The sequence below is a fragment of the Octopus sinensis genome, linkage group LG20, assembly GCF_006345805.1.
Source record: "Octopus sinensis linkage group LG20, ASM634580v1, whole genome shotgun sequence".
Lineage (NCBI taxonomy): Eukaryota > Metazoa > Mollusca > Cephalopoda > Octopoda > Octopodidae > Octopus > Octopus sinensis.
In genome coordinates, this window is record NC_043016.1 from 5564042 (window position 1) to 5579939 (window position 15898).

At 42.1% G+C, this 15898-nt stretch overlaps 2 long non-coding RNA genes across 2 annotated transcripts; one reads left to right on the plus strand and one right to left on the minus strand.

Annotated features, from left to right (window-relative positions):
• Positions 1–1027: 1027 nt before the first annotated feature.
• LOC118767262 lies at positions 1028–15474 on the minus strand. The gene is made up of 3 exons (XR_005003167.1): positions 15461–15474; positions 9824–9827; positions 1028–1146 (listed from the first exon to the last, which is right to left on the minus strand). It is a non-coding gene; the product is annotated as an uncharacterized LOC118767262 (long non-coding RNA).
• LOC118767261 lies at positions 1782–15673 on the plus strand. The gene is made up of 3 exons (XR_005003166.1): positions 1782–1796; positions 2165–2186; positions 15494–15673. It is a non-coding gene; the product is annotated as an uncharacterized LOC118767261 (long non-coding RNA).
• Positions 15674–15898: the final 225 nt, after the last annotated feature.

Below are 15898 nucleotides of genomic sequence, written 5' to 3' on the forward strand. Positions count from 1 at the left end.
AGGTACCGGTTACTGGAAACTAAAAAAGTCACTATTGCGCTGTGAAGCCTACAGGATTAAATAATTAGTAATGAGGGCGTTGACCGGATCCATTATCAACGACAAATGGTGGTACGCCCTGAAAGGAGCCATCAAATTTGAGTCAATTAGGTTTAGCTGCCTCGACGAATATCGTTGTACCGTTTCTTCTTCTTCTTTTCCCGGCATCACTGCCTTAGCGCGTGTCGTTGTTGTCGTCGTATTCATGGCGACCACCGTCAGCGCACTCGCTCGTTGACCGCAATCCGGACGCAATTCGTCGCAGCCGTTTGGAAAGGTGGAGACCACCGCAGAACGACGCATAGGGCGCCGGATGAGTCTAAAAGCTGCAGCAGGCCCACCCCTCACCGCTGCCCCTCTCGCCTGCCGTCCTCCTCCTCCGCCGTAGTCGCTTCCATTCGACCCGCACCGGAGCCCCTCCGCAGCGGCACCGGTGTGTGACAGTAGGATCGCAAACCGTTTTTGCTTCACGAACGTTTCTCCGCGCATTGACTCGTTTGTTTTCGCCTATTCTCCCGTCGGAGGAGGAGGCGCGCGCGTATACGAACGGCTACCGACCGGTCGAGCCCTACCCGCTCGCCTGTTTTCGGGCTGCCGATTCCTCTTCTTCTTCCGCTCGGCGGCGGCTTCCCGAGCTGCCGCCGCCGCACTCCGCACTCCGCACTTCGTTTTCACGTGTTGTGTCGGTGATACCTGGTTGATCCTACTATTAGTCATGCTTGTCTCAAAGCTTAAGCCATGCAAGTGTAAGTTCATGCCGTAAACGAATGGTGAAACCGCGAATGACTCAGGAACCGGACCTAATCCTCGGGACCGTATTCTTCCACCGTGAGGAGAGTGGATAACAGTGGCAATTCTAGAGCTAATACATGCAACCGAAGCCGCGATCGCAGGTCACACCCAGGCGTCGGGCTCGAAAACGGCGTTCGGCAGCCGGCTTCGCGGCATCGCCGCCGTTCACCGCCGGTGTCCGCTCGGCCGGTCCGGGGCGGCACACCCGCGCTCGTCCCTTCCGGTCGCGACGATACGGTCGGCCTTCCGCATTGGTCGCGGCGCAAATATTAGACTGAGACCGACGTGTACGGGCCGTCGCAGCAGCCGCCGCGCCTTCCGCGCGCGGGTCCTAGGCGTGCGGTGGCTTCACGCACTTCGATTTTGGTTACTCTGGATAACTGTAAGTACGATCGCACGGGCTAGTATCGCACTAGCCTTTGCGCGACGGGTCCCCCGCGAATCTGCCCTATCAACTGCCGACGGCCCGCTCAGTGCTAACCGTGGTGGCAACGGGTAACAGGGAATCAGGGTTCGATTTCGGAGAGGGAGTATGCGACACGGCTACCACATCCAAGGAAGGCAGCAGGCGCGCAAATTACGGGGAGGTAGTGTCGAGGCCCCGCGACCGGTATGAGTACACTTCAAATCCGTTAACGAGGATCGACTGGAGGGCAAGTCTGGTGCCAGCAGCCGTGGTAATTCCAGCTCCGGTGGGGTATATTAAATTTGTTGCGTTTGAAAAGCTCGTAGTCGGAATTCGGGTCTCGAAAACGTGCCCCAGCACGTTCGGGGCGACGGCGCCGTCGCAGGCGCGCTTCTGGCGCGTCCGCTTCGGTCGTCCGTTCGCACTTCCGACCCTATTCGCCGGTGCATGCGAGGTCGGGCCGCGGAGCTATGCTCGCGTCGCCGCCGCCCTGCACCTGTCTTTGCCCACATGTGTCGTCCGGTTTCACGCCTGCGCGGCCTAGTCGTCGCGCGGGTCGGTGCTGCGCGCACGGGAGCTACGAGGCAGGCGCGTCGTTGAGCGTCGTCGCCGTTCGCGTTTTAGCGGTAGTAACGCGTCCACCGTTTCGGCCCGCACGGTTCCTCCGAAGTTACTCTGCTAAAAAATTAGAGTGCTCAGAGCGAGCACCACCGGTTTGCATACGAAAAGCATGGAATGATGGAAAATGGCCTCGTCAGCGCGTCATCCGTCGGTCTCCGACGAGGCAATGATCGAAGGGAGCGATCGGGGCCACTCGTATTGCGACGTTAGAAGTGAAATTCTTGGATCGTCGCCGCTCTCCTTCGCGTCCGGCTGCCGTCCGCCTCGCGGGGCGGTCGCAGCGTGGTTGCGGAGTCGCCTGTGGAGCGGCGGCTGTGGAGCGGCGGCGGTGACCCGGTTGGCTCGGCCCGCGTGAGCCCGGCGGCGGCACGCCATCGCGTCCGGGCCAGTCGGTTGGCGAACGCAGCGCTTCTTAGAGGGACGGTGAAAATGCTAGGAATCTGGTTAGGTCCAGATCTCCAGATAGAGAAGAATTGGAGCGAGGTGGCGAGAAAGGTGGCTCTCCTAACTCAGACCTGGTCTGAGCGGAAGCTGTCCTTGAAAGGGAGGGCGGAGGTTGCAGAGGTGTTTATCGCCTTGCTCCGATTCGTGGCTAGAACGCATGCTCTTGTAAGGCGCTCTATTTGCTGCCAAAAGCCACTGAAGAGTGGGTTAGGGATGTCGTGGCTAAAAATGCGCAGACATGCGCTCAGACATAGCCACCTCTGGTTTTACCTGGACGGTGAGCAGGTATGGTCTCCGTTCTTCAAGCTGTTATTTCCACAGTTCACATCGTTTACCAAACTGAACCCATGGATCAAGTGTAGATCGAGGGTGGGCGTGTGGCATGTAGAGAGCGGGCAACGCCGTGGGCGGGGGTACTACCTCGTTCTTCTATAGAGGGTTAGTAGAGTGTAAGTGTGACGACGTCCTGGGAGAAACCCTAGGCTTCGACAATAAATTTAAAATAGCAATTTTGCTTTTTCATGTTTATTTCTTATATTTAAAAATTTGTTAGGTAATTAATAGTTAACTGATTTTGTTTATGTACACATTTTCATGCTTATTTGTAATATTTTGACATATTTTATCTGAAAAATTTCGTGATTTGAATGATCTCTTTTGTAACCATAGATAATATTAAATTGCTCATGTAGATCACTAAAATGTCAAAGTTTTCAGGATAGAAAATGCGTCAAAATGTTGCAAAAATGTATAAAACAACATATTGGAATTTGCAATTTTTTCTTTATTTGCAATATTTTGACGCATTTTTTACCTGAAAACCTCATAAATTTTAAGATACCACAAAAATGTCAAAAGAATGTGACAAAATATTGTTAATTTTCAGATAAAAAATGTCAAAATATTGGAAATAAGCATAAGAACGTGAACAAAATTGCTAACTTAAATTTGATGCTTTTTAGTATTCACGTGCAATATTTTGACATATGTGTATCATGAAAACTTTTGAGAATCTCGGATATAACAGTAGAGTTATTGATAGGGCATATATTTATGCCCTATCCATAAATCTACTGTGACTTTATTTATCTCTTGGGCAAATAAACATGAAATAGTAAAAAAAATTGCAAATTTCAATTTTGTTGCATTTCAGTAATTATTTGCAATATTTTGACACATTTTCTTCACATTGTTATGATTTTTTGCAGTATATTGACAAATTTTTTTTTTTGAAACTTTTGTGAATTGAGTAAACTCTTGGATGAATATAAGTTTACTGATTGATAAGATTACAATAATCAAAGAGATCACCCAAGTGACAGACGTTTTCCTGATACCAAATATGTCAATATATTGCAAATAAGTACTAAAAAAAAAAGATTGTAATTTGCAATTTTGTTCACTTTTCTATGTTTATTTGCAATATTTTGCAATCTTTTGTCATCAATATAGTTTTCAGTCATCTTCAGGATAAAAAATGTGTTAAAATGTTTTGTGATAAATTTAATAACAATAAATTTAATGAGCAATATCACTTTATTACTTTTATTTGTATAGTGAACACTTTTTCCACATGAGTACTAAAATTAAAATTTGTATTTGCAATTTTGTTTACTTTTTTATGCTTTTCAGAAATTTTTTGGAAAACTTTTGTCACTTTTGTCTTTCGTAATTTCATGATACAAAATGTTTGAAGATATTTTGTTTTCTGAAATCTTTGTGTAATAAGAAATTTCTTAGGTAAATAATAGTTACCTGATTTTGTTCATGTTCACATTTTTATGCTTATTTGTAATATTTTGTCAAAATTTTTCACCTAATATTTTGACATTTTTGTGATGTCTTACAAGACATCACAAAAATGTCAAAATATTTCAGTAAACAGAATGTGACAAAGTATTGATATTTTTCTGATGACTAATAAATATAGATCACTATGAATGAATCACTAAACTTATAGTTACCGAAGAAATTTATATTTAAGATCACACAAGTCACAAAATGTCAAAATATTTCAGTAAACAGAATGTGACGAAGTATTGATATTTTTCTGATGACTAATAAATATAGATTATCATGAATCACTAAACCGAAGAAATTACTCGTCACAAATTTTTCAGATAAAAAATGTCTAACAATGTGAACAAGATTGCAAATTCCAATTTATTGTTTTTTTAGTACTTATTTGCAAGATACATTAGGTATCTCGAAAACTTGTGACATGTTATCATCAATCAGTAAATTTATATTTAACCAAGAGATTTGCAATATTTTCAATATTTTAACACATTAGGCATCTTGAAAACTTTTGATATTTTCGTGATGTCTTCGATAAATATATCCTTATCATCAATCAGTAAATTTATATTTAACAGATCACACAAGTCACAAAAATTTTCAGATAATAAATGTCAAAATATTGGAAATAAGCATAAGAACGTGAACAAAATTGCTAACTCAAATTTTGTCACTTGGGTAATCTCTTTGGTAATTATAAGTTATATGATAAATAATAAGATTATATTTAACGAACAGATCACTAGAGTGGCAAAAGATTTTCAAAAAAATGTTTCAAGATATTGCAAATGAGTACTAAAAGACAATAAATTTGAAATAGCAATTTTGCTTTTTCATGTTTATTTCTTATATTTAAATATTTTGTTTTCTGAAATCTTTTGTGAAGTAAAAAAATTTCTTAGGTAATTAATATTAACTGATTTTGTTCAGGTTCACATTTTCATGCTTATTTGCAATATTTTGATATATTTTATCGGAAAAATTTCGTGATTTGAATGATCTCTTTTGTAACCATAGGTTAACTCATAGATAATATTAAATTGCTCATGTAGATCACAAAAATGTCAAAGTTTTCAGGATAGAAAATGCGTTAAAATGTTGCAAATAAGTACTAAATAAGTTTTCAGATAAAAAATGTCTAACAATGTGAACAAGATTGCAAATTCCAATTTATTGTTTTTTAGTACATATTTGCAATATTTTAACACATTAGGCATCTTAAAAACTTTTGATATTTTGATATTTTGACACAGTTGTAGCATGAAAACTTTTGAGAATCTTGGATATATATATATGAGTTAATTTATAACTCATGTAAAGTAGATTTATGCCCTATCCTTAAATCTACTGTTACTTTAGTCATCCTTTGGGCAAATAACTATTGAAAAGTAAAAAGTGACAGACGTTTTCATGGTACGAAACATGTCAATATATTGCAAATAAGTACTAAAAAAAAAAGATTATAATTTGCAATTTTGTTCACTTTTCTATGCTTATTCACAATAATTTGCAATATTTTGTCATCAATATAACTATGAAAGGTCATCACAAAAATGTGTTAAAACAATACATTTCAAGTAGCAATATTTTTTCATTTGAGTAATCTTTTGGGTAATTATATTTTCAATGACACTTTAGTGAACTCTTTGAAAAATTATATTAACAAATTTTATTAAAGTTTTCAGATAACAAAATGCGTCAAAATACTTCAAATCATCATTAAAAAGTAAACATTATTGCAAATTTTAATTTAGTACTTATTTGCAATATTTCGACGCATTTTGTATCCTGAAAACAACAAATTTGTATGTCGTCACTTGAGTAATCTCTTTGGTAATTATAATTTATCTGATATGTAACTATAATTTATCTGATATTAGATTTTATTTATTAAAAAGGTCACGTTATTGCCCTGAGAATTCAAGATACAAAATGTCTCAAAATTTTGTAAATGAGTATTAAAAAACAATAAATTTGTATTAGCAATATTGTTCACTTTCTTATGCTTATTGTGACTTTGTGACTTGAATCAGAAGTTAACTGAAAGAAGAAAAGATTATATTTATCACATCAATCAGAAAAATGTCAAAAGATTTGAAAATACAAAATGTGCCAAAATATTTCAAATATTACTAAAAAACAAAATAAAATTTGTAATTTTCTTCACTTTTTATGCTTATTTGCAATATTTTAACACATTTTGATTTCTGGAAACTATCGTGACCTAATTGATCCCGTGACTTGGATAAATGTTTACTGAAACTTTACAGGATAGAAAATGTGTCAAAATAATGCATATAAGTACTAAAAAACAAGAAATTTAATTAGCAATTTTCACTTTTTCTTATTTGAAAACTTTTGTGACTTGAGTAAAAATTTAACTGATTAAGATTATATTTATCAAGGTGTCAAAAACTTTTACGGATACGAATTGTGTCAAAATATTGCACATAAGTCAGAAAAATATTGCAAAAAAGCAATGTGAACAAAATTGCTAATTAAATCAGTTAAATTATCACTTGTCAGAAAAGTTTTCAGATGACGTCTAAACATAAAAATGTGAAAATAATTGCAAATTCCAATTTGCTCTTTTGCAATATTTTGACATTTTGTATCCTGAAAACATTTGACACTTTAGTAATTTGTTTGGCAAATATAATCTTATTAATAATTATTGCGAACTCAAATTTGTTGTGTTTTAGAACTTATTTGTGACAAATTTTGTATCCTGAAAACTTTTGAGTATTTAGTGATCTCTTGGATATATATATAATCTTAAAATCAATGACAATTTATATTTACCCAAGGGATCATACAGATGAACGGTCAGTATAGCAGAACTGTATTTTAAATGAAACTACGAGTTTTGGAGGGTCTCTACTTAAAATACAAGTGAATACAGAGCTCACAACAGTTTTCCTGCAATTAGCCACCTTTGACTGTCACTCACTGCCACTCCGTTTGTTATTTTACTCTTGCCCTAGCGTTCTTGGAGCTGAAGCTTTAAATGTTGTTTGTTTGTTTTGGCATCTGCCACTGCTCGGAGGAAATCGATGTCACAATGGACGATATTAAAAATGCAAAGGATTTGTTAAGGAAAGATGGAAACAACGTCTTCCTTAACACTGCACAACAACTGCTATATCAAACAAACAAAAGGACCAAATTTTCGATAAAATTTTCAACATAAAACACAAAAAAGTAGAAGGGGCAACGCCACAGCAGTTGGAGAAATAATATGTAACCAAAGAAATAATATGTAACCAAGGGGAAGCGAGGAAACGATTTGGAACTGTAGAAGTTCGCTTCCCAACTGAAAAGAACGCAAAGCAGCATTCCACAGTACCCTTAAAAACTGAGGATTTGCTGCTCGTGCCGACATACCTTGGTCGGCGCGTTACAAAATTAAAAATATAGCAAGTGCCACCTGAACTCAGTATATGCTGGCTAGTGGTAGCTGTCCTCTTAGACATAGAGGACACTGCCACAATTTTAGAAGCGCATAAATTGCACAGTTAAAACTGTTAAAGCTAAGCAGTCTGTTTGGGAGAACTTTCAGGCCGGGGTCCATGGATTGCTTCCAGCTGGGCCCGCCCGAGGTGCGCTCAGAACTACGAAATAGGTTTCTTCGCCAGCCTGCATATGTAGATACTTAGTCCCCCCACTTTTATGATTATTCACATAAGTTATGTCAATTTAACCAAAGTTGTTGACGTAGTTAAAATTTAACTGATAAATTACGTATAACCAATTGGATTCCATGGACAGCGAGGCTCACCAAGCAGATCGGGCCGAAAATGTCGCTAGAAGCTAGGATCACCAAGCATAGATTGGCATATTTCGGTTATATTATGCAGAGAAAATCCCTGGAGAAGGACATCATGCTCGGAATGATCAGTGGCAAGAGAGGCTTGACACCATCATGAGTGATACTGGAATGGACATCTGGATAGAACTGACTGGAATACACACTGAACCAACGAGTAACCGAGAGTCGACTTGTTATAAAAGGTGGACGTTTTATTTTTGTTATTATACATATATTTTTTGTATTTTGCTTTTAATTTGCAATCAGGGAATACTTGCCTTTTTTAGTTTCAAATTGGTGGGTTTTACGCGGCAGGTAACTATCATTAGGCGCTGGGATGAGCTACTCTTTTCTCCACCTTGTTTCACAAACAAGAGTGAAACAAGAGTACTCAAGAGTACTCAAATACCAGACGTAGAGTAATATGCTTTATTTAAAAGCAGCAGAAATATAACAAAAGCTGTTAGAGTTTCACGTTCCCGATCGTCGGACAGTATTGTTAAAATGGAATAGTAATAGCGATATAATCAAAACTAGTTGAAGGATACACCTTTAAAAAAAGGATTTATTTCATTGGGCGTTTCAATTAACGGTCTTAATGAACAAAATAAATGAATTCAATATAAATTTGTCCAAGTACTGTTTGAAAGTTGTGAGGTCTTTTTAACATTAATTTCTTTTGGGATAACATTGAAAAGAACAGGACCATTTGCAGTGAAGAAACTATGTCGCAATGATCTTATGTGATGTGATCTTTACTCTTGTAGGGGACACATTGCACTAGGGTGAACTGTAGACACAATACCGATATAATTTGGATAATATTGGCGGAATATTTTCCACATGGTGCAAATAATGTATCGCTCACGGCGGCGTGGAAGGGAATAGGATTTCAGCTGTTTCAAATCAAGTCCCTTCATTCCATTTATTTTTTTAGTGATTGATGTTCATTATGTCTTGTCTTTTTTTTAGGGGTCCACAATGGACAGTAGTATTTGAGGTGGGGGCCTAGTGAATGTGAAGAAGAGAAGGATGATTTCATGATCCCTAGATTGAAAAGTTCTGAGGATCCATGAGTACATTCTGCGAGCAACATTTTTTGTTGATGTGCACACTCCAGCTTAGGTTGCTGTCGACAGTTACACCTATGTCTCTGATATTATCCGACGGTTCAAGTAGGTTTCCCGATGGTTGTTGGAATGTGCCCTCTTAAAAAGAAGTGGACCCAGCACACTACACTGCCGGGCTCAGCTGACGACTTTTGCTGGTCTTGAGTGGATGCCATCAACTGGGTCCTGTTTGTTAGGAAATACCTAATCCATTGAAGTAGCATTGGATAGTTTCCTTAACAGTATATTGTTGTCGACTCTGTCAAAGGCCTTGATATGACATCGTCGTTGGAGCCCTCAGTGCATTTAAGATGTCATCAAAATGGTGGAGAAGCTGTCCTTCCCACCACGAAAGCCATGCGGGTTACAATTTAGAATATGATTTTGCTCTAGGAAGTCTGTTATTCTTGATCTCAACAGTCTCTCACATACATATGAGGTGAGTAAGATTGGACGGTAGCTTACTTGAAGCGTTTTATTCCCTTTTTAAAGATAGGAACGACTGACTGGGAGAGAAGGTTTTTGAGGGATAAGACTGGTATCCAGTGATTTCCTCCAGAGATTTGCAAGAGGAGCCGCAAGTTGCTCTCTGCATTCCTTTAGCACTCTAGCAGGGAACCTGTCAGGACCCACTGCTGAATCAGGTTTGATTTCTTTTATTGCTTGTTGAGATGTCAGTAGCGCTGAAGGTTATGTCGGAAACGACATGTTGAGAATTCAAAGAAGCAAAGCAGCTTGAGTCAACTGAATTAGGTCACTGTAAACAGAGCAGTATTGACTTTGCAGAATGTCAGCCATGTCTTTGACATCGCTGTGAAGGATACCGCTTCCGTCAACCATTGGGCCAATAGAGGAAACTGTGGTCCTATGTGTTTTTGCAAAGGAGTAAAAACTTTAGGATTTATTCTCTGGAGCTCCTCGGTCGTTTATGACGGTTCTTATACAGTCCTGCAGCTGTTAATGTTCTCGATTGGAGGTGATGCCGATGGTGGTATTTTAGTGTATTGATTTTTCGGTTTATTCTTCTTATTCTCCTGATGAGCGCTTTTCTATGTTTTAGAATCCTGCATAGCCTGTTATTTATGAGTCGTGAGGGTGTGTGTTTTGAGCATATGAGGGTGACTGTGCCCTCAAATAGTTGCCATGCGTTTGTGCAAGAGCGAAGGACCAGTCCATTTGCCATAAGTCTTGAGTGATCGCACTCCAGTTTGACTTGTGTAAATTCATGTTATCAAATGGGTGCACTTGTGTTATGCTGAAGATTGAGGTTACAAATCGGACAGGGCGTTCTTTCCACTGTGATATTATGGATAGTGTTAGCATGATTGCTTAGCACTAGATCCAAAACACTTTGGTTGGCAAAATTAGTAACCGGGATAAAATGAGTAATTTCTAATTTCTCGATTTCTCACTATCTGTTTGACTTCATTATATTGTAAGTATTGCATCATCATATTGAGAAAGCATAGTTGAGAAAGTTTGAAAAGTAGTCAGGTCACAGATAACTTTTTCATCCAATAAGTTATTCCTCTGCAATTGAAGCAGCTAATAAAATATCTGAATAAAGCCACGGCATCCCTAACCCACTCTTCAGCGGCTTTTGGCAGCAAATAGAGCGCCTTACAAGAGGTCTGCTGCCCCTCCACAAAAATCGAAAGAGCATGCGTTCCAGCTTGTTCAGCCACGAATCGGGGCAAGGCACGACGGTCAGGCGGTAAGTGATTACAGAGGCGATAAACACCTCTGCAACCTTCGCCCTCCCTTTCAAGGACAGCTTCCGCTCAGACCAGGTCTGAGTTAGGAGAGCCACCTTTCTCGCCACCTCGCTCCAATTCTTCTCTATCTGGAGATCTGGACCTAACCAAATTCCAAGCATTTTCACCGGCCCTTCCGTCCAACGTCCTACGACGTTGTCGGAAGACATCGACTTGCCCCTCCAGGTGCCGAGTTGCAAGTCGACCGATTTATCCCGGTTGACTTTCGCTCCTGCCACCGCTTGGTAATCCCTTATGGCCTCACCCACCCTCTGTAGGTGCTCGACTCGGGATACGATGACGGTGATGTCGTCCGCATACGCCGAAGCTGACTTTCCGCACCCTAGATCTCGCGGAGTGCCCCTCATAGTTTCCAACCTCCTCAGCAACGGCTTGAGGGCCAAAACGTAGAGAAGCGGGGAGAGAGGGCACTTTTGACGTACTGAACGTTCAATGCGGAACGGCTCCGAAAAGAAACTGTTCACCCGAACTACCGATTCGATATTGCTGTATAAAGCTTTGATCCATTCGCGGAAGGTCGGGCCGAAGCCAGCCGCCGCGAGGACCGCCGCCAGATACTGATGGTCCACCTTATCAAAGCTTTCGATTGGTCCAAATGGACCACAGCCCCACCCTTGCCAGGAATCCTATTTACGTTTTCTAAGGCATAGCGTAGAGAGTGGAGATTGTCGTGGATGCTCCTTCCAGGGATGGCGCAAGTTTGCGCCTCGCCAACAAGTTCACCCACGACCCGCGCCAACCTTTTTGCTAAGATCTTGGCCAAAATCTTCAACTCTGCGTTAAGCAGAGTGATGGGCCGAAAATTATCAATGGAATCCCCCTTGTTTGGGTCCTTTCTTAACGCTCACAAACTTAGGAATTCTCCCGTTCTGCTGCCAGTTGGTGTACACGCATGCAAGTTGGTGCTCAAACAAGTCTGGCATGCTACTATAGAGTTCGTGAGGCAGACCATCGAGTCCCGGCGATTTGTCCCCGCAACAGTCTACCAACACATCCTCGACTTCCTTGGCTGTGATCGGTGCCTCACAAGATTCCGCATCTGGCCTCGATAGACGTGGCGAACCGGCTAGGAAGTCTGCGAGCTTCTCCCCGCGCTCCAGTCCGCCGATCCTCCCGAATAGCTGGGCGAAATGATCGTGAAACACCTTGCACATCTCCACGGGTTCGTTTACTGATCGACCATTTGGGTCCGTCAAAGATCGAATGGTTGAATTGTTGCCACGCTGGCACTCTACCACCCGGGCCCATCCGGCTGCGTTGATCCCTTCCTGTCTCATTGCACGGATCTTAGCCCTGACAATGCACCCTTCATGTTTAGCTTTGAGATGTTGGTTCAGTGCCAACCTCGCCGCTAACACTTTCGATACCTGCCTGACCCCATTGCCTCATCTATTGCCTTAACTAGTTCCTTTTCTACTTTGTTTCTAGCACTAGCTAGTTCTTTGCTAAACCTAATTGACTCAAATTTGATGGCTCTTTTCAGGGCGTACCACCATTTGTTGTTGATAATAGTTGGTTAACGCCAACATTACTAATTGTTTAATCCGATTCCTGTAGGCTTCACAGCCCAATAGTGACGTTTTTTTACCTTCCAGTAACCGGTACCTCGTTTACACATGCTATCTATATCGAGCGTACAGGTCACTAATTTGTGACCGCTGTAGCTGACGATATGGTGTTGTGGACAGCAAAGTATTTTCTTATCTTTCCTTGTAGTTATGATTCTATCTATGTAAGATCTGGACGACCCGTCGTTTCTTGCCCAGGACCACGCTGGAACGTCTGGGTTGTCCAGTCTTAATCGATCTGCCAACTCGAAACGACTTAGCAGATCGTTGAGGTGAGGTAATCCCCTCCAATTCTTTCTCGAGCCAACATAATCTACGCGTGCATCGCAAATTATATTGAAGTCACCTAGCAATACTAACGTGTTCGACGTGCCGATAAAATTCTCTAGGCTTTTGAAGTAATCTTTCTGCCCGGCTTTTCCTTCGCAGGGAGCATAGACAGCGACCAGCCTGAACACTTTACGACTGCTATCCGTCACATCCCAAACGACCAACCTGCCTTCCGGATCTATAAATCCAGTTTTTTTCTGGTCAGCACTGCCACTCATCCGCCCCCTCCAGGTCGACAGGGAGAAACGTATTTCTCGTAGCCGTTTAGAAGGGGTTAAAAAGCCTGCAGCCCACTCAGTCTGGATTCGGTAATTACCACTACATCCAAACGATGTAGGCAGCCTTGCTTCCAATACGACCCCAGGCCGCGAATATTTAAACAACCGAGTTTAAACGAGAATGTGAAAAATTAGTCGAATGTTTAAAACTTATTGTTTTAACGGGAGAGAGGGTGTAGTTTCACCCTCCTCTTTTCTGTCTGTGAGCGTTGTGGTTTGCGAGGTCATTTTTTTTCGCGAATTGTCTGTAGAGATAGCTCGAAAAGTTCATCTGTAACGGGCCGACGTCCTCCGCAAAAGATTTTTTTAGTTCGAAATGGTATAAAATTCGACATTTTCAAGAATAATACTATTTACATCTGTTGCGATATATTTTTTCGCCGATTTCATTAAAACAATTTGGTCTCTTAATAGTTTATTATTTTTGTTCATCGCCGTGAAGGTGTTTCTCTTTTTTATATTAGGCGATTGTGGTGTGTGTGTGTGCTTGTGGGTGTGTGTGTGTTCTTGTAGAAGCGTCGGTGTTTGTAGGTGTGTGTGCTTGTGGTAGGTGTATGTGTGTTTGTGTGTGCCTTTTCCAGTGTGTGTGTTTTTTGGCTACGTGTGTGTTTGCGACTGTATTTGTGGGTGTGGGTGTGCTTGTCTGTCTTGGAGCATAGTCCTGTGTATCCGAAGAGGGTGGGTTTTTCCGTTTCCATCTTTTTGAAGGTTCCACGGTGACCCACTCCTGGTTATTGTTTGTGTTTTCTCCCGCTGTCGGCAATTGGTGTGCACGACGTGGCTGTTATTTCTAGCGGTGTGGTCGTTGTCCTCGGCGTCGTGCTTGCCTCTTCTGTTGCGTTTTCTTTGACTGTCTTCTTCTTACAGCTCGACCTTATGTGGCCTTTCTCGCCACATTTGTAACATCTGGGCTTTCTCCCCTCGACTATCACCATCAGGCTGGTATTTTCTCCAATTGTAAGGGAACTGGGCATTTTTTCTAAGTCTGAGGGGTTTGCTTGGATGACAAGCTCTAAATCTTGTCCAACCCAGTTCATGTGGTGATATCTCTTAGATTGAAGAATTGAAATTTCTTCTTCTTTGCCTATGAGAATAGCGGCTATCACCCAGGCCACATCTATTTCGGGTGGTATATCAGTGACCGTGATTTTTGAAGTTCTCTTTCCTATGTAAGTCGGCAGGAGAATTACTTCTTCCGACTTCAATGTCATTGTTGAATTTTCCCTAGCTTTTTCTTCGCTAGGGAAACGCACCTCTACAGTGCCGAAGCGACTACCCCTCGTTATATAGCTTGTTTGTTGCCATATCGGCCTCAATAATTTTTCTATCGCTTTCCTCGGTACGAAATCAATTTTTTTTAGTTTTTACATATGTTTTATATATCAGTTTTTCTCTCCGTCGCGTAAATTAATTCACTGGGAGGGAGCAACTTCACATTATCACCTTCTTTTTTTAGTAGTCCTTGGAATTTATTTAAATCTTCTTTGTTTATGACTATATTTTCACAGGGGCGAGTTGCTGCACTCGCAAAATTAATTTTTGACTTTTCCTCGCTAGACATTTTGTTGTCTGCCTTTGTAACGAGCGCGTGCGACGCCTCTATACCTTTACCTTCCTCCTCCCACATATTCGCCTCTATATCTTTACCGCCCTCCTCCCACATATTCGCCTTTATGCCTTCAAACAAATTTTCAAAGATTTCCTTGGACTCGGAAGAAATTGGTGACAAATTCATGTCTTTCGCGCGTCCCCCTTGAAACAAGGGGAAAACAGGGGGAAACAACGCAATACTCTGTTTCAACAGCAGAAGAGAAGTGGTCTCGCCGACAAAACAGCAAATTTTCACAATTTTCAGCACAAAAACAATCTTTCACTGCGGAGCAAAGAAAACACGACCGATAAGAGTCCGACCGAGAGAGACAGAGAGAGAGGGGGGAGAGAGAGTGTGTGTGTGAGAGAAAGAGAGTGAGATAGAGAATGAGAGAGAAGGAGAGTGAGTGATAGCGAGAATGAATGAGAAAGAGTGAGAGAGAGAGAGTGAGGAGAGAGAGAGTGAGGAGAGAGAGAGTGAGGAGAGAGAGAGTGAGGAGAGAGAGAGAGAGAGAGAGGAGAGAGAGAGTGAGGAGAGAGAGTGTGAGTTAGAAATTGAGAGAGAGAGAGTGAGTGAGAGAGAGTGAGAGCGAGAGAGTGAGATAGAGTGAGACAGAGAATCAGAGAGAGAGTGATAGAGAGAGAAAGTGAGAGATAGTGAGCGAGTGTGAGAGAAAGAGAGTGAGAGAGAGGGTGAGATAGAGTATTTCTTTATTCACCATAAGGTTGAGAAAAAGAGGGGACAAAACAAACGTTGGGGTCAGGGTATCGAATGAGACGAAACATATGAATAAACAAACAATTAAAATATATACAATTACGATACGCTCGAACCTTCCGGTCGCGACGATACGGTCGGCCTTCCGCATTGGAGCGCGGCGCAAATATTAGACTGAGACCGACGCAGCTGCCGCGCCTTCAGCGCGCGGATCCTAGGCGTGCGGCGGCTTCACGCCCTTCGATTTTGGTGACTCTGGATAACTGTCAGTACGATCGCACGGGCTAGTATCGCACTAGCCTTCGCGCGACGGGTCCCCCGCGAGTCCGCCCTATCAACTGTCGACGGCCCGGTCAGTGCTGACCGTGGTGGCAACGGGTAACGGGGAATCAGGGTTCGATTCCGGAGAGGGAGCATGCGAAACGGCTACCTCATCCAAGGAAGGCAGCAGGCGCGCAAATTACTCACTCCCGGCACGGGGAGGTAGTGACGAAAAATAACGAAGCGGGACTCTGTTGAGGCCCCGCGATCAGAATGAGTACACTTCAAATCCGTTAACGAGGATCGACTGGAGGGCAAGTCAGGTGCCATCAGCCGTGGTGCCAGCTCCGGTAGCGTATATT